The sequence below is a fragment of the Coturnix japonica genome, chromosome 2, assembly GCF_001577835.2.
Source record: "Coturnix japonica isolate 7356 chromosome 2, Coturnix japonica 2.1, whole genome shotgun sequence".
Taxonomy (NCBI): Eukaryota; Metazoa; Chordata; class Aves; order Galliformes; family Phasianidae; genus Coturnix; species Coturnix japonica.
Window position 1 is genome coordinate 35,993,764 of NC_029517.1, and position 19,716 is coordinate 36,013,479.

At 36.5% G+C, this 19,716-nt stretch overlaps 1 protein-coding gene across 5 annotated transcripts in view; it reads left to right on the plus strand.

Moving 5' to 3' along the window:
* Positions 1-19,716, plus strand: part of RBMS3 (RNA binding motif single stranded interacting protein 3) — a 689,820-nt gene that overhangs the window by 209,718 nt on the left and 460,386 nt on the right. The gene's annotated exons all lie outside the window — the stretch shown is intronic.

The window sequence follows — 19,716 nt, forward strand, 5'->3', positions numbered from 1 at the left end:
GAGGTAGCTGGGACAGCTCTTATGTACTAATCATAACTCTGGAAAATATTAGGATGAGTCTAAGGCATAAACAGATGGGAAAGTTTAATGGCTCAATAATAATACATATAGTTTTGTTCATTTAGCAAGTCCTCTCCTTACGTAAAAGTACTGTGGTATGCCATGGTTTCAGTGTCAGGGGTGTGCGTTGGAAGAAGGTATTAGTAATGGCTTCTTTTTGTTTCCAGCAAGTCTGTTAGATTAATGAATTATTCTTTGTTTCAGAGATTTTAAATTTTATGGATGAGTCAATGAAGGAGGGCAACTCTTCTTATCACTAGATTTGTTAGTGTTTGCTACTTTGTTGTTAACACGATCAGCAGTGAACGCTCAAGCTTGTTGCTAGGCAAAAACTATTGGTTCTCTGTAATTTGCATGAACTGGTGGCCAAAAAAATGAAGAAGGAATCTCATTGTTGTTGCGTTTTTTAATTTGAAAATTGGGCTTTGTCATATTTTTGTAGCAAACTGCTATAGTAGAGCCCTTTGGATTTTTTAGTTCCTCATTTTGAAAGGCTTGACTTAACTGAGGAAGACTTAACTAGTATAAGCAGTCTCTTTTTACTTTCCACTATTTTTATTGTATTAATACTTGGTTTTGAACTTAATTTTGGATATCGTTAGAGCTTCTTAAAGGATACACAATCTTATTGTCCTGTCATGTGTGTGCAATGAAGCTTTATCATCCTCTAGTGAATTTGTGGGAAAATAGGGGAAAGAACAGCTTTTACTCTAGATGGAAAAATGTGTAATGCAGTCCTGTTGCAGGGTCTGTGTGATTTGATTTAGTTCTGCTACCTTACCTACTAACACACTTTTAGCCCAAAGTTTGGATTAGGAATTTTCTGATGTATTGACAAGGTGTTTCAAATTAAAGAGAGAAATATATTTGTAAATTCTTTTCTCTTCTCTGAACTGTTGAGATCTCAGTGAATTAAACATCCCTATGGACTCTGCTGTTTGTTTAATTCCATTACAGTGTCATTGAAAGAGATAAAAACTATGGTGAAGGGAAGAACAGTATACAACATCAGAAGAGCACATATCTTTTCCTGGTTTAGAATAATACCTCAGAAGAGTCCCTGTATAACTTAATTTAACATAATGAACTACGTGTATTCAAGTCATTACCTGCTCCCTAACTTTGATCATTTAAAATAAACACTACTCTCAATGTGAGTCAAGATTCATCTCTACTAAACCAGGCATGTTCAACCCACCAACCAGCCCAGCCCTGGGCACACACCCATCACTCAGCAATAATCAAAACATCACCCCCATCACCACCCTCTTTATTCAGTGCAGCCCTGGCAAGCTGAAAGGATGGACACCCATATACCAAACAAAAGAGTTTACAAGAAGAATGCTATTCCTCTTGTGATAGGGTTTTAAAATGGAGCTGTCATTGTATCCTTACAAATTGAAATGTCAGGACACCGGAGTCTCTTCCAGGATAATTTCACAGTTCCTCTTTCCATTGTTTGGACTAGAGTTGGTGGTAACTGGAATCACTTTACTTGTACAATATTTGTTTTATTGAGCACCTTAATATGTAATCATTGGAAGTGATATTTCAATCTGAAAGTCAATTTATATGATCACTGGTAATTAGAGATTTCAGAATACCCAGAGTTACATAAATCTGTGTGCAGATGAGAAAAGACAAAAGCAAGTAGATGAGTACAAGGTAAATAACTGAAAATTACAATTAATCCTGCCCTCAGTTTTGATGGGATCAGTGGGTTAGAACACTTAGCACATTTCTTGGCTTTTGTTCATCAGAGGGGTGCTACTAAGTAGGGAAGTGGACTGCCAGTAAGATGCTGCAGCAGGTTAGCTGCCACTGCAGTGCTTATCACTGCAATCCTCACTCACTTCTCTTTTCTCACACTGTTGAGTCCAGCAGTGGGACCAGAGCAATACATACCAACAAACTCAACTCCTTCCTCCTCCAGCATCAAGTGGAAGTCAAGTTTCCAAAAGAAGGCACTGCTCTAATGTTTAAATATCTATAGCAATGTATGTGTTAAAGTTAGAATTAGTCTGATTCCTCTTTCCAAATAAGATATATTTAATCTGGACTCAAATCAACACTTCTATGGCAAATGGCAACAGTAAAAGCTGGATATAGAGGAGCTCCTTTATTCACAAATCTTCCCAGTGTAACATGCTCCACTGGATATCTTCTGTACTTCAGAGGGTTTTATTTGCCCTCATCTAACACAAGTTCACCAGAACAAGATGTAGGTTTTACTGCTGTATGAAGCTGTTTCTGCAGAACCTCCCACATGGAGTATGTCTGAAGATTCTTGTAGTTTCTTGATGCTTTGGAGGCTAACAAACTTATGAGCGCTTTGCAAGTTCAAGGCAGACAAATGTCAAGGAGTTGGATGTGACTTTGAAGTACTTAAAGATATTAGTCCCTGGAGAGAGAGCCAAGAGAAAAGCTTTGCATTTCTCTGCTGTTTGGAGACAAGCTGTAGGAGACAAGAAGAAATTCATGTTAATTGGACCAAATGTAACTCAGAAAAAGTCCTTGAATTCTGTTTTTTTTTGTTTTTTTTTCTAAATGAAAGAAGAAATATCATACAAAGTGCAGTGTTAAGACATCCTTATGACTCAGGCTGGTCTGAAAAATATGTCTGAGCCAAAGGCTTTGTTAGGTTTTTGTTTTTTTTTTCCAATTAGACAGTACAGCATGCATCTCTCTTCCATAGCACAGCAATTGCTGATTAATAGCAGTCTTTCTACCCCAGGAAAGACAAGAACAGGAAGTTTGTTTAAACAGTGTATGTTTTTAGCTCCTGGAATTATCGAAGGAAAAAAAAGACTGCAAATCACCGCAGTCAACAGTGCACTGCAGTTTTTGAGCAAAAAAAAAAAAAAGCTAACTTCTAGCTATACTAGGAGGCAGGATATCCTATAGGAGCTGTGAGTACTAATATGAGTAATAATGTGATAGATAACCCTTACAGATTATATAACTGCTTTTTTAATATACTGGAGAGTAGAAATTCATCTGGCATTCACATGCATAGACTTGCAGCCAGAAAAATACAGCATGTAGCGCTCGGAATAGGAGGAGACACATAGCTATATAACATGTTTTTGTATTGAATTTTCATCAGATGAGGAAGATAAAAAGGATATTAAAAAAAAAAAATCAAAATATTTCTTATTATCTCTGCTGTGCAAGATTGCTACAGTCCTTTGGACACATTTACATCCATGTTTTTTCCAGCCTCAAAGATTCAATTAATTTCCCTTTCTCCACATTTTATGAGGATTACAGAATTTCATTTCATTGAATTAACTCTAAAAAATGATTGCTTAAATAAACTGCTGTTATTTTAAATAAATGCATGTGTACGGTCAGCAAACAAAACAGGTTCATCAGCAGGACTTGGTCTGCTTTATACTATTTCAGTTGAAACTGGAAGGAAGTCTCTTTTGTCTTGAATATTCATGCAGCAGGGACAGCTATCTGCCACACTAATGGCAAAGTCAGACTTACAAAGGAATTTATCAGCATGATATTCTTTGATGAAGCACTGTTGCAGGCTGAGTTACCCTGCAGGGTTTGAAACCTTTTTGTAGGCCCATGAGACGATGAATTAGTACTAATGCAAGTATTAATTTCTTCATTTGCGTGCATCTCTATAACATGTGTGGAGCCTTTGCATTCTTTATCTAGATATGCAACTCAGCATATGTAAGTCTTTCCACTAGAATCTATTCTGCACTCTAACGGGATTTGGTCATGCTCCACTAGATCAGTGACAGCCTTCAAAGCATGATTGGTTAAATCTGTAAAGTTTGTAAAGTTTGGAGCTCTACAGATAATGTTTACAAGCTGTTACATCTGAGATGTCATATGTGGATCAGACAATCAGTTTGCTTAGCAGTACTGCTGTCCCTGTTCCAACACTCTATCCCCAGACATCTTTCTACTGACTTCTTTAAATGCGTGATTGCTTCTGAAATTATACTGTTATTGGGAATGTGTAAAGCAGAATGAAAAAAAAAAAAAAGAAAGAAATAAAAAGTGGTTCAGAGCTGTCTGAAATGCTGCTGGCCTTCTTTCACTCACTTTTCTGAGTTTGGTTAGGATAGCAGCTTCTCAGCCTTATGAATATGAAGATCTGGTAGAAGGAGCTATGGTTACCTTTACATGTTCATGTTGACAACCTTTGACAGCAGAATGCTTGCCTAAAAATCCTGCAGAATTATACAGGAAGATTCTAAATGTAGGGTTGATTATAGATCTCTAGTCTTCTAATATGAGCCTGTTATATGAAATTTAAGCCCTGTAATGGATCACATTCTTGTTAAGAGGTGCAATATTGTTTTCAAAACCAGTTTTATAGCACAGAAATGAGACTGGCAGAAGTAATAAACTGATATATACCAAGTCCTTAAGATAAACGATAAATATGTGACCATATTGAAGAACAGGGAGTATTCATACAGGTAGTGTAGGTGTCCTATTGAAAATAGGCCTTTATTGCTCTAGAAATATAAGTTAAACATATCAATGCTCCATTTATTTTATTTATTTACTTATTTAATATCAAGATCTTTCCAGTGAGTAATTTTGATGTTCTCTTTTCAGGGAGTGAGATGGCACATAGAGTTAAATGCTTATGAAGTATAATACTGACAGCTACCCTTCACTAATTTCCAAGATATCTGTTTAAACAGAAGCTGTCACTTTCTGATCTGGCTTGAGTCTCCTGCCTGATTTATTTTGTAATGTCACGAACAGTGGATTGTGGATTTGTGGCATAAAGCAAGTCTGATTAGAGCTGAAGAAAGTTCCTTTTACACATGCACATCCTCATAATCAGCTATGATGAGAAAGAAAATAAATAGCATGGTTGGGATAAGTTGGAAATATCTCTCTAAGAACCTCTCAATTTAAATTCTGAATTCTTGGTTTTCTCTGTCTTTAGCCTTAACTCTTTATTAACTTCCAGGGTCTTTCATGTGAAATTGATCTATACCATTCTTTAGCTGGTTTTTTTTTTTTTTGATGCTACCATCCATTGTCAGTATAACAGCCAAAATTATATCAAAATAAAAAAGGAGAAGGATGGAGGAACTGGTCCAGAGGAATGTACACTGCTGAAGGACCACTGAGCATGATTATGTAACATGACTCATTTTGGTCACAGTATTGCAGTGCACTAAGGGTAAGGAATGTACTTTGGTACCCTAAAGATGGTGATCACGTTATGGAGCACTGTCACACTCCAGCTCCAAAAGGACATCAGTTAATCTGAGGAAAGATGGAATGTGGGCTGAAGAAAGGGAGTAGTTCCAAAGGGGAGAGTTCCAAACCAGAAGAAATAAATGGTTTATCACCAGAGCTGCTTAATTGAATTACTCATATATTCTAGCGTGTTACTTGTGAAATACTGCAAGAAGAAAATGAAAGAGGCAGTCATTCTTGTGAGAATGAGAAGGGGAACATCTCTCTTGTAGGACGTCAACTGTGGTACAAGTGAAAAACTGTGCTGGGTGGGAGGAAAAGAAATGAGGAATATTTCAATTGACAAGATGTTCTAGCTATCAGGTGCAGTGAGTGGCTTGGTGAGCAAGTGCAAATCCATATGCTAACTGCTGACATAAAATATTTATTCTGTTTATCTATTACCTCCATCTACAGGAACAGAGCTTCAAAAACATGAACTTATTAGGCCGCAAACATAAAACACATTTTCAGTGTGGCACGGCTTCTTTGGGGAAGAGGGGGTGGAAATTTCAAACCTCCAAACAAATATGTCTCTTAATTAACTTTTCTCACCATCTGTGCTTACTTATAGCTGTGGCAAGTGGTACCAGTGACTTGTGAGATTGCTTTCAATGCTGCCTCTTTAGGCCAGCTTTTCAAAGCAGCAATCACATGCAGTTAATTCCGATCAGATCAGCTTATCAGCTCAATTCATTGTAGTGCTTTCATAATCATTCATGTGTGACAGTGCATTAAAACTTGGCCAGGCCTTTAAAAAAAAATTACAAAATCTACAAATGTGCTTCACATTCTGTCTTTGAGGTATACGGCATATTTGTTTTGTGTATTAACCTTCAAAATTCAACTTCTATGAAGGGTTGTAGTGAAAATTCTCAGGTATTCTAGGACTTTAGCCAAGGTAATTTACAAGGTAATTTTACTGTAAAGAGTTGCTTTATTTAAATATATATATGATGCTTTGGTAATTGTGTTAAATGCTCCTTATGTCTCTGCTTGGCTCCTACAAAAGTACAGTTTTGCAGGTGAGGCCTGCCAGGCTTGGAGGGCAAATGTGGGGTCTAGAAATAACACTGCCATGGGCTGACCAAGTGAGGCCCTTCTTTCTGGAGGGCTCTCTTTGACAGCAGTTTTGGTTTGAATTTGGTTAACCTGGTCAGAAGTGGTAGAGCCACTCAGGAAAAGGAAGCACAGGTAACATAAAGTGTTTCAAAAGACTTGCAAGAAGTGTTTTTCGAAACGTATGGGGAAATGGGGAGGTGCACCCTAAATTTAAGTTTGGACCTGTTTGGTTTTGGAATTCTGGTTTCCTATGCAAGAGCATTATTGTTCTTCTCCTGCATCCACTGCTCATTTCAAATCACATACTATCGTTACTTATCTTGTTATTCTTTCTCAATAGATTAATTAAAGAACATCAAGGATTCATAAATACTGTCGTTTTTAATAGATATAACTTATATATTAAGAGAGAAAAATCTTTTTTCCACAGGCAGCTGTAGGATAGAGAAAGCTTTATTTTATTTTGTTTTGTTTTGTTTTATTTTATTTTATTTTATTTTATTTTATTTTATTTTATTTTATTTTATTTTATTTTATTTTATTTTATTTTATTTTTGCAAAACTAGAAATTCTGAAAAATTGAAAAAGAGGATCCTTTATATGTAATGTATGTATTTATTTTCAATAAGAGATTTATTTGTGGAAAATCTGAATTCTTCAATATGACTGAAAATATATAAAAATATATATTCGTAACATTAGTGAAGCATGGGCTGCCGAAGTTTCTCACCTCCTCTTAGCGCTAGTGAGGTCAGCTGCTCTGAAGATGGGAACTTTTTGTTTATAAACACACTGAACAAGAATTTTCTTGCTGATTCCAGGTTTTTATTCTGCTGTACTGAACAAGCAGACACATGCAGGAAAATATATACATATATTTTGAATAGCCTTGAAAAATACAAACCAGATGCTGCCTTTTTAATTTCATTCAAAGGATGGAAGAAAATTCCCTAAATTTAGTCTGTGAGATAGACTTGTAGGAGGCAGTAAATACAGATCTCAGTAAATGTCTATAATTTACAGCTACTTGTCTATATATATCTACCTATATAAGCGTCTACATGTATTTGTGTCTGCATTCATATATATGCGTGTCTGTCTCAGTAAACTTATAAATGTGCTGCAAATGTTTGGTTTGGTTTTCTGTTTTAATTTAGTAAATAGGAGGGCAGTGGTTCTAATTGTAGCTTCTCCATTACATTTTCAGTGAGCCAGACAGGTTGTCTTTAGGATTTGTTAGTAAAGGTGATGAGTTCCTCCAGGCTCCAGAGAAAATCCTGGTATTAGAGCTCAAGAGTAGATGCTACAAACTGTCAACCTGTCACATGTTTTGGAGACACCTGACACTGTTTGAAAGATTGATTATTTCAAAAGGCCAGCAACTGCATTGCTTTTATTTTAAATAATTAACATGCTCAGGAGACTTCCCTGTTGTATTGCAGACCCCAAGGGTGAAGATTTTTGGACTCGTCTGAACAAATACAACTTCAAATAATTTTGTTGATGGAGTCTTTCGCTTCTTTCTTCATTTCAACTGGGGGTATTGATTTAATACATTCTGTTAAGTGTAGGTATTAGGGATGGAAGTTTTTCTTTTGCGCTTACACCTGCTTCCTTTAGAATATAAGAGGTTTTGCTTACATCAGATAGTAAGCAAATGGGATGATATTCAACAGTGATTTCTATTTACAAAGGAAGCTGAAAAACAACAACAACAAAACAAAAACCAAAAAACAACACAAATAAGTGTACCTGGTACATTCATTTGTCAAAACCAAAATTTTCTTATTGTGAAATTTCATTTTTTTCTTTTTTTCCTTGAATCAATTTAAAATATTGTCTTACTGGAAGCCCAGATGCCGATCAAAGGTTGTTTTTTCCTTTCTGTTTTCTATTGAGTGTTCCATCAAAAGATAGGATGCTGTAGAGAATATGTGATATCTAAAAGATCAAAATCCTTGAGTTCCTCTCTCAGCAACATTTAATCTTTAATTTTTGTGATGTATATTGGAAAGTTTGCTGTTGATTTTGTTACCCATGTTTTGTTAAAGGAGGGGGAAAGAAGAGGGAAACAAAAAAACACACCTTTGGAGATAAGTTGATCTGTATTTTTGTCTTGGGCCTCATTTCCAGTCCCTTGCATACTTGCATACTTTTGACAAGTTTCAAGATGAAGGTTACTGTGAGAGGGCTTACAATTTACTGGGGAAACTGGAAGCATTGTATGGATGGTATTCTTAAAGGAGACATAGAGGAAAGAGATTTTTTGAGAAGGGGAAACGCAGGAAAAGGGGACTTATTTTTTCTGCTGCTCATGGAACAACTCATCATGGTGCTGTGTTGATTTTGTAGTGAATAAGGACTCTGTTGACCTCAGAGTTGTACAAACATACCATAAAAGATGATCCCTCTCCCAAAGCATGTCATGAGATGTGTTAAAAGGTACGAAAGAAAGCAGAAGCACTGAGAAAGAATGACAATAGGCTTTGTTCTTCTTGAGTTCCAGATTGGTGCCTTTTTTGTCAAAGTAGTCTGCTTTTCTGTGTGTGCCCTAGTATATAACTAGACAATGTTTTATTTTGCTCTAAGACCTGTGAAATTCCTGAAGACTGTGACTTCCAGATGAAAACTATGTGTATTCAGTTACTTTCAGTAACTTTCAGTTACTTTCAGTAACTGAATTCAGTTTCAGTCTCTCTTCTGTGCTAGGTCAGGTTCTCATCAAAAATATTCAATGCCGACATTTGTGCTTTTGGGGAAAAGAATCGTGTTCCCTGCAGAGCACTCCAACAAGGGAGCACCCCTTTTTTTCTTTGGTTTTATTTTATTTGGATGGGGTCTCAGTATTTTAGTATCGTTTTCAGTGGTGTTCCTCTTTGTAGTTTCAAGATCTTTAGCTTCCATGAGCAGCAGAGCATTTTCTATTTGATCCTTTCATTCCATGCAAATGCCTACCTGAATATGCAGCCAGCTTCCATGAAAGAATAAAAATTAGAAAGAGCCTGGGAGTGTCACAAAGACCTTTTTGGAGCCTTTTTATAATATTGCCACCTTACACACTTTGTTCTCATCTTTTTGAGCACTAGCCCTTTGGCATGTCAGGTGCTAGGCATCTCCTGGAACCAGAGCCTAATGCCCTGTCAAAGCTCTGTCCTTCTGTCCTGGTAACCTTTCTTTTCTTGGTTGCCTTCCAGCATGACTCTAAAACCAGAGCTGTTACTGATGTCTCTGCCAGGCCCTTGCAATCAGTAAGAGCAAAACCTGACCTTTCTGTGCAGGATGGTCGAGAATAGTGTAAAGGAGTTGTAGGTTGTGATCTGTTGTAGCATATTCACTCTTGCTCTATTCTACATCCTGTTATTGCATCTCTGTGTGGACTTGGAAAAGCCCTATGTCTTTACTTTTTTCTTTGTTCAATTGTACCATGTAAATGAGAGACACAGTTAGGTGTGAAGCTGACTTTTTGTTGTATTGTTGGTGATTGATTTAAAAAGTAGTCTTTTTTTAAACCTCTAGGCAGAACCACAATTTTTGCTTTATCAGGGCACTCTTTCTTTGATTGAAAGATGAAAGGCTGGATTTAGTTGTTTTTGTACCAAACTGTAAAGTGATTTTCTTTTTAAATTTTTCTTTCTATTTGGCTGCTACTTAATGTCTTCCCTCTGCTTAAGGAGGACAGGTGCAATAATTCACTTCTGAGTCCCGAGAAAGGAATTGTAATTCAGAATGATCACTGAGAAAGGAATGTAATTCACTGTCCCACATATGTGGGTCAAACACATATTGTGAACTTGAAAGCTTTATTATCTAGTATAATTACAGAGAACATACAATGAGCAGTGCTTGATACCAAATCCAACTGTTTATACTTTATTTGGGAGTTAAGAAGTGAAAGAAATAGTTGTAAATCTTGATGGAATTGTCTTTTCGGTCTCTCATGAATAAAATCTCTTGCCACTGCCACACAAGGGAAGAGTTAAGCTGCTCTGACTACTTAAAGACTTCAGCCCAGGGTGAATACATTTGATAGATTAATGATGGAAGAAATTTGTTTACAGAACAAACTCCTGTACTCCTTAAAGTAACACCATTTCCGTCTGTAGTCACAGCTTCAGAGCTGCTCAGGACTTGTACTGAATGAACAGATTTAATTTAAAGGTATTTAGTCTTGAGATCTTTTTTCTCACCAGTGGAGAAAACAGATTATGGATTGGGTTCATAGTGACTAAGTCTTTTCATTGCAGTCCCTGTTTTATTTACTGATCACTTGTACCTTTCTGGGAGAAGCTTATCAGGTTTGCTTATATCCTAAAGGCAAGTTTCCGCAGAACTTTGAATGGAATCATTTTTTCTGCTTCACAATCAAAGAAGTCAGATACACATTTCCCTTCGCTGTTGAGATAAAATCATTTTATCATCAAATCTTTTCCTCCCATTAAGTACAAACCAATGAAATATAGAATAGATAACTTGCTTTTAAGGCAGTTAAACACTTGTGCAGCTTACTTTTCCTCCCTATGCATGGCATGTTCAGCTAGTTCATGGGCTGAGAGATGAACTTGATGCTTTCCAGCAGAGGGTGTCTGAAACAGATGTTTGGGCATTTTGATTTTTATAAAATGCCAACGGGAGTAATTTTATGATTCTCCTTTTTGTGCTCTTTCTTTGCATCAGAGAAGTTAAAACTGTGGTTAAAAGGGGCAATAGAAAGCAGACAAAGCATTCATTTTGTTCTTGCAGCCAAGTATGGTACAGTAGGCAAACCAAATATGGAAAGTATATCTGCTTATGGTAAGATGTGTAATTCCCATCAGAGAGAATACAGATTGCTGTGCAGATCTAAAAAATGTTCAGAATCTGGGAATAAACAGCTGTGTTCCTCTTCCAAGACTAAGTGAACCACATGACAATCATTTTGTTTCCCTTGAAATGCTACTGAAGTAGGAAAAAAAAATCATATAACATTAATAAAAGAAAGTCAAGCATGTAAGTGCATTTGTGAAGGCACACTCATATGGCTTTGTGAATTACTGCTTTCTAAAAGGCAACCAGCATTGAAATCTTGTTAACAGGATGAAAAGAAATGAATTTTTTCAAGGACTATGCGTAATTCTGACATTTTACTCTAAGATATTCTGTGTGAACAAACTCTTTTACTAATCTTGTTAATACCAGTAGTGGGAATTGTGCTGGTGGGCGTCTGACTGGGTGGTGTACCTTGTGTGATTATATAAATATATAAATATATATATATTTAAGGGAGGAATAAGAATAATGGTTTTTCTTTAGTCACTGATGTGAGGAAATCCTCACACAAGGAAAAGTGCCAGTTGAGGTGTTTGTTTTTTCTTTTTTTGAGTAACAGTTTTATCTATAAACAATGTGTCAGATATAAAGAATAAGAGGGAAAAAAACATAGCTACAACAAAACAAACCAGTAATTGTAATCTGTTAGTAAAAATGAACTTTGATTGTTACCTGTAAAATTCTTAAAGAATTTGGATTTTACTCTAAAGTATTCCTAAAACCAAAAGGAGAACAACATAGCTGCCATTCCAGATGAAGACATTTTTTTATTGCCTGTATATATTATAAAAGTTGCAAGTCTGGAGGAATAAAAAACATCTAATTTGCGACACACAAAATGAAAATACTTTGTTCCAATTTTAATTAAAGGGAATTAAATATAATTCAAAAGCAGATGTAAATAATGCTAGTGATCTCAAAGGGATGAGTTGTTTGTCCAAATGTTGAACTGTGGAGAAACTTAAGTCATCCAGTGCAGACAACATAACTGGAAGCAGAAGCCTTTGCACAGTGCTTGAGTTTTTTTGAAGAAGGGAAGGCTTCTTCATGAAATTGCCTTTTACAGCATTGTCTGACAGTTCTTATAGAATCAGCAGATCTGCATATGTACGTGAGACTCCATGCTGGTATTTTAGACATCGTATTGCAGCATGCACTCTGAAGAATGGATGCTGTGTACCACCATGCAGAAAGTCTCCCATATGTATTTCAGTTCTGCTTGTCCCTCTTAAAAATAAAAAAAGTATCTAATGTGTAGGAAATGGCATTGGTTGAGTTCTCAGATGATCAGACATGATAAAATCCCACTTAAACATCCAAGATGTTCTTGTTTGTAGTCACTAACAGTCTGATTAGCAGAAGTAGCTGAAGGCTGTGTTTGGCTCAGACATTAACTTCTGCCATACATTTGTCTGTATTACCTACTGCATTGGTACACTGAAACAAGACTTGTTCTTTCAGTTCTAAAAAGCAGCAAATTTGACCTCTTCCTGACTCAGCCATGTTGCTTCAATTACATATATGTGCTGTTTTGCTCTGTTCCATTTTGGCTTTTCTCAAGATCGTCGGAGAAGGGGAAAATACTTTCTTGCATGAGCTTAGACTTCTTTGTTGGTTTTCCACAATTTTCTTTCCTGTGTTTTGTTCTTTCACAAGTGAAGGGAATTTCCCACCTACTTGTGGGGATTTTAAGAAAATAATCTTTTAATGTGAAGTGTTTATGTTCTCATTAAGGGGTGAACACAACATTGATTTCCTCTACCTTCTCCCAAAATCTAATTGCAAACTGTGGTGGCTGGAGATAAGTCTGCTCACCGGCTTTAATGGCATTTTAGTAGTTTAATTAGGCTTTGTGTTTAAGGTGTTTCATGAGAAGAAAAGTGCTTCTCAACACTTTGGTTAAAAAGGCAGGGTGAAACAACAGCCATAAGGGCACTTTCCCATGTACTTGAGCATGATTAAATGTAGCAGGGGGTTCTTCCTTCACTGAGTAAATTACCTTTGTCCCACGTGTATATTGATATTAACTTTAAACATTTGGCTTTGCAATATATCTCAGACTTGTTTCTTTCACTGCTCAGGGTCAAAGAGAGAAATTCATGAATCCTGGCAGGAAATCTCTTTCAGAGTGTAAGGAATAGGTATCCAGTTTCTCAGACAAACACAACATCGTAACTGTCAGATTCTTTGCGTTAACATTTAAACAACACACACGGCAAATCAAGGAATCTTTTCTCCAGCTGTATCTTTGTAATTTGGAAGCCACGGTGTTTCTCTCATATACACTGACTCCCTCAAAAAATCGGCCTCCCTCTGTGGATTGTTTGAACACTCACCAGTGATTCAGTAGAGTGTTGGCTTGGAGTTTTAGTTACTATGCTAAGTAACTGAGCCTTCAAGAAGCTCTACCTGACATTGCCAGATGATACAGAAGTGATTGTTGCATCAGAGTTCCACGGGGTTCTAATAGGAAGAATGTGCATTTAATTTACTGTGTAAGCAATGGATAGGAGTTTGTAAACTTCATCTCTAATCTGTATCTATCTCAAGATATATTTCTTCTTTGCAGCACTGTGACAGATTTAAGACCCAAGCTGAAACATACGGCATAAATAAATGAATTCACAATCTTTTTAATCCAAATGTAATTAGTTAAAATCTGTTCAAAATCTTGTCTAATAAGCAAACCTATATTTTAAAATTCTTTAAATCTTTTTCCTTGTATCTGGAATCACTTTAAACCATTTGGGACCACTGCATTTTGGTTACTTATTATATAGCATACCAATACATTTGTATTCTTTACATTTTAATTTACTAATATTTAACCACATGAAAAGTTCCCTTGAAGTTTAATATTAAGAGAGCAAAAACATTGATGTGCTTTTCAATCAAGCTGATGACATTTTCTTGGATGCTTCTTTTATAACAGCATGACTAACATTTGAAAAGAAAATAAAGCAGTTCAGACCAGGATGTGTAAATATTTAGGTGCTAAAATGGTACCAACTCTAACAAAACACTTCTGGCAGTGTTCATGCAGTCTGTGTATTAGTAGCTGTGCTTCCCAGGGATTTAATCCTTCTGAATTTGGGGTACATGACCCAAGATGGGATTTATCCTCTGGGGATTGTGCAAGCTGATGCCATTCACCCTGTGGAAGCCTATGAGTGACAACCAATGACTCCTAACCTATCTTAGTTCCAGAAATATCTAAAGTTATGCTTGCTCAACAAGAAGATATAAATCTTAATTTCTGATTAAGAAGTATTCAGTGAATATCCTTGCTCATTAACTACATACTAGTTTTAAATGTTTGTTATATTTTAGCCAGTCTTTATGCAAGTAATTCCTAGCTCCTGGTCTGGGTGCATTATTTAATAATGATGGTGGGCAGAACAGCTCCAGTCATATCACCAGTATTCATCTTAACCAATCTGTTGTGTAGGTGAACAGATCAGGTTAATGCAGGAAACAGGGGGTTTTGGAAGCAGTTTTCCTATTATAAAAAATATAAGACCATTCACTTGTACATCAATTCATATTTGAAAAAAGCAAATTGCTGATCTGAACTGAAATGTGCACCAGTCAGAATAAATATTGGCCTCAATGAGAGTTATTTTGTGGGCAAAGGAGATTTGATATTCAATAGAGTCTTAAGTAGTGGTGGTGTTTGGATATTGCTTATTCAGGCAGTAGAACTGTTGAGCTGAATCAGGGAAAGTTTATTAGTCCAGCCATGGGCATCAAGCTATTAGATTTCATGTAATTTCAGAAGGTTTATGGGAAATATCTTACATGTTTCTGAATAAATGTGAAGTCTGGGGCATCAGGAAACTATATGAGCGCTGCATTTATATATAAGTGTGTGTGTGTGTATGTATATATATATGTGTGTGTGTGTATATCTTTTTCCAAGGAGTGCTTGGTTCTGTGAGACCATATTGTTTTTATTACAATAAGCATTATTTGTTCCTCCATGCTGTTGGGGCTCATTTTCTTTGTTAAAGAGAATGTGAGGATGAGTGCTGATAGAAGATGCTGTGTATCTTATATGCAGTGAGGGGAGTAGGTGGTGGAGAGCTGCCTCAGACAGATGAAAAATACCTAGCATGTCAAGGAAAATATATTCCCCAGTGTCATTTCATGCTCCACAGGGGTCTGTTTTCTTGAGCCCAGTGCAAATGCACACACTCACAAAAGCCATTTTCTGCTTAATGTGGAAAAGAAGAATAAAACATTTTTTTTTTATTCCACTCTTATACAATCCTGTAAAGAAAGAGAGATGGTTGAAGAATTACACTTTTCAGAGATGCCATCAAAACTCCCTAAACACAAACCTTATAAACCCCAGCCTGTAGTCATGTCAACTTTCACGAATTAAGCAAGGCTGGATTCTAGTTCTGACACCTCCAAGGGTGATACAATAGGAGTTAGCGCACACAGTTCCTAAGGAACTTTTTCCTCTGAGTGGACACTGATGAGATGAATGCGAATACTTATGCTCTTCCTTCAGTTCCCTGCAAAAGGTCCTCTAGCCCCTTACCTCACTCCCTCAGAATTAAAGCTTTCTCTGACCTCTTTTTATACATCATGTTCCCTGCGCAGAATAGGCCTAGAGCAGCACTGAGTCCCCACACCCACCTGCAGCAACAGGAAATACCAAGCAAAAGCAAGCTAAGACAGGAGAACTGATTTCTTCAATATCCCAGTGGCAGCCATGTAGCATTCAGTTCCTAAATGAGTCTAAATGAAAGTGCCTTGTGCCATATGAAATGGCACAAGTAGTTATCTTTCCTTGCCTCTGCAGCTCCTGCTCTGGAAGTCCAGAGGTGTCCCAGAGGTTTTGCGTGGTTCCTGCTGGGCCTCTGAGGCTGCTGGGGTACTCTGGGTCATCTCAAATGGCACGAGGAAGCCATAATTAGGCAACTCAATCAAGCCCTTAGTTCCTATGACTGCTTTGCCAAATATCTAATTTTAGCTGTCAGTGATGCCATGAGCGGACATTTCAGATGCTGCAGAAAATTAGAATTGTCGCCATACGACCCACAGGCTCTGCCAACCCAAATCAATTGTTCAGCGAGCTGTGAAAACTTCAAAGACCAGCACCTGTAAATGGACATGTACATCCAAAAATGAACTTGCTTTTGGCTAGTTGCTTTATTTCCATTCGAATTTCTGAATCAAAGGGAAGAGTGCTGTGCAGTTGTGACCACAAGTGAAGGAAAGGAGAAAAAATAATGGGCCTTCCTGAGATTAATTAGTGTAGACATTAACAATGTTGAATTTTTTTATGAATCCTTAAAAGTCTCCAAATCTGTTAAGATGAAATCCTACAAAGAATTTAATCTCATTTGAGATCAATTTAAACCATAAAAACTGGAGAAAAAGTATTCTTCATCTTAGTAATATTTTCCTCAATAAAATTATAAATTATCAATAGTTTTCCTAGATTACAGATAGATATTAAATTGACTTTCCATTAATTACATTAATGAAAGGATTCTGCAGCATTCCATATGTACCAGCATTTGTCCTCAGTATTTCAATGGGAGAACATTTCCCTTATAGCTTAGGAGAACTTATGTAAAAGGAAATTAAATGGGGCACATTACTGAGATTGAGACTCATGTTCTCATTGCCTGCCACCTTGCTAAATGTACCAGAAGGTATTACTCACTCATTTACTTCTCTAACGTAACTTCTCCCCATAGCACAGTGATGCAGTAATACTTGCCATTACCCATCCTGAGGTTTTGAAGGGAAAAGCAGTCCTGAGACAGACAAAAGCCATGTGCATAGGCACAGATTTCATGTGATAGGAAAAGAGGTGGGCTCCCCTTATGGATCTCCCTTCCAGTGTTCGGGATTTTTCCCTAAAACTTCTTTGGTATTTCAATTTGAAAGTTAAAGTCAAATGAAATCTGTTCTGGTTGAGCAAAGTATTTGTATAAAAGACTTACAAGAAGCCTCCACAAATTGGATCTTGATTTAGACAAGTTGCTTGGATTTTAGGTTGTTTTTTAGACAGTGATGGTGGTAGTTTTTTTTGTTTTCGTTTTTATTTATTTATTTATTTTTGTTTAATTCCATAGATGTGTGCTATTGAACATACTAGAGGTGACATAAGGGCTCATGCTTCTGAAACACACATTCTGTGAAGACCTCCCCAATACATTAATCTTAACAAAACAAAACAAAAATACAATAATCCTGTCTTGTAATAAAATAAGATGACAAATCTCATAAAGCAAGTTGTTGTATTTGGGCTTAGTTCATTTTCTGAAAAATGACTTGGGAAAAGCTACCTGAAAGTCAAATCCAAAGCAATACATTGTGTCTGTAAGAAATCATAAAGATCATTATGTACACAAAGATGTGGCAAAGGAGAACTGATTTTTTAGTAGTGCTGGATGGAAATTAAAATAATTCCAGTTAAGTAATATGTTGCAAAGTGATAGCTCAGTACACTTGAATCTAATTTGAATTCAACACTGATGGTGAGATCTTAACAGAATATTTTAGAGTGGCTTTTCAAGTCTGTAGTCTGTAGGACAGAAAGATTTTTTTATTTGATACCTGCATAAAACCATGAAAAAAGTTTTTGGCTTTCTTTTTATAGGATAAATTAAAAATACTTGTCCAGTTTTATACGTTCCCATAATAAGACTTCACTGGGGAAATAGACTGTCAATTATTCCTGTTTTTCATTTCAGATTTTTACATTATGCTTTTAACACAAAGAAGGTGAGAAGTAAAACTAATTTCCCAAGTGATTTTGTTTTTCTTCATAATGAAAAATGTAATCTTTAATGTTTCAGATGATGTAGAAAACAGCTATAGATTTAAATGGCAAGTTTCAGTTCTACATTAATATGACAGTCCATCACAGATGAAAAGCCACCTTTCCCTGCATCTGTGGATATCCTGCCATCAGTCATATAAATTGGAGGTGCTATACTTGGGGACATCGTGGGGTTTTTATATGTCTCTGTTTTTCTTTAACTACTTGTAATGAGCAATAGTCATCTATCAGTATTAATTCTAGGGTACAGAAGGAGAAGCACTTCCTTTTCAAGCTCTGTTTGCTGTAAATAAGTCACAAGCTGTGAGCTACACAATCCAGTCACCAGAAGTTTCAAATCTAAAGAAGCATATGAAAGGAACAGCCTTGAGAATTTGGTGATGACGTGATGAGGCAAAGCAGAAATACTAAGGAAAGATGTGAAGAACAGTTGTTCTTGCAGACTTTTATGGAGAAGTCCTCCCTGAGGCAGTTTCTGTGAGGGATGACTTGAGGGAAAATACATAATTTTGTCAATTTCATATGTGGTTAATGGGGACTGAGATTACTTACATAAAATGAGAAAGAATACATAAAGTTTGATGTGGGTGACAGTATCCTTAGAAAGACAGTTTGCTGCAGGTTCTCATGGAAGTGAAACGGTGCCAGTATTAAGATGCTGCACTTTCCTGTATGTAATATTTGAAGTAGAAGAGGCACTGCCCCAAGCACTAATGGCTGTAATATCCCATTAGTAGTACAGAAACTGAAGCCAAGCTGCCTATGTGCTGAAGGTATAGGAATTGCACAGCTAAGATGGTAAAGGAATTCAAGTGCCTTCTGTGAATACATTCCAGCTGCTGTCAACTGACTTTATACCTTTCATCCAAGAAAGCATCTGAAGCAAAATTATTTCTGTTTCTTTTTCCATTGAAGTATTTAATTAGCTTTCAGTAACTATGGGGTGTATGACTGCCCTCTCTAACAAGTGTATTTTGAGGATTATAGAATGCAATGATTTATTTTTTAAAATACTTTTAAAAACTGAAATGGCCTGTATATGTAATTTCCATTGGTTATTACCATGATATTTTCCTGAATAAAAGTAAAACATGGACAAGTCATTGTTTTTAGGACAAGAAGTTATCATAGAATCAGTCATAGAATCATAAAATGGCCTGGGTTGAAAACGACCACGATGTTCATGTAGTTTCAACCCCCCACTATGTTCAGGGTGACCAACCACCAGACTGGGCTGTCCAGAGCCACATCCAGTCTGGCCTTGAATGCCTCCAGGGATGGAGCATCCACAACCTCCTTGGGCAACCTGTTCCAGTGTGTCACCACCCTCTGGGTGAATAATAATAATAATAAGAAAAAGATGTTCAATTTTAGTTATGTCATCAGAACCCCTACACTGCCTGGTCAAACCATGAAGACTAACAATATGCGTAGAGCGTGGTCTCACTAAGTAAAAATTTCCTGGTACCTGTGTTGTCTTTTTGGAGTAGTGTAGTATTCAGTCAAGTAGATAGGTGGACGTGTACTGGTAGGTATGTGAAAAAAAAAAAAAAGCTTTTTAAATTAAATTTGAAGGAATTTAACATTGAAGGAAAATAATTAAATAAACAAAACTCAAGATTAAATTTTATATGCAATAAATAATATGCAAAGTGTATATTAATTGTGATGTTACTCGGTATGGGCTAAATTTTGGCAACATCACTTAGCAAAAGAGGCCCTAAATTTCACTCTGGATTTGGTCTGAATTATGA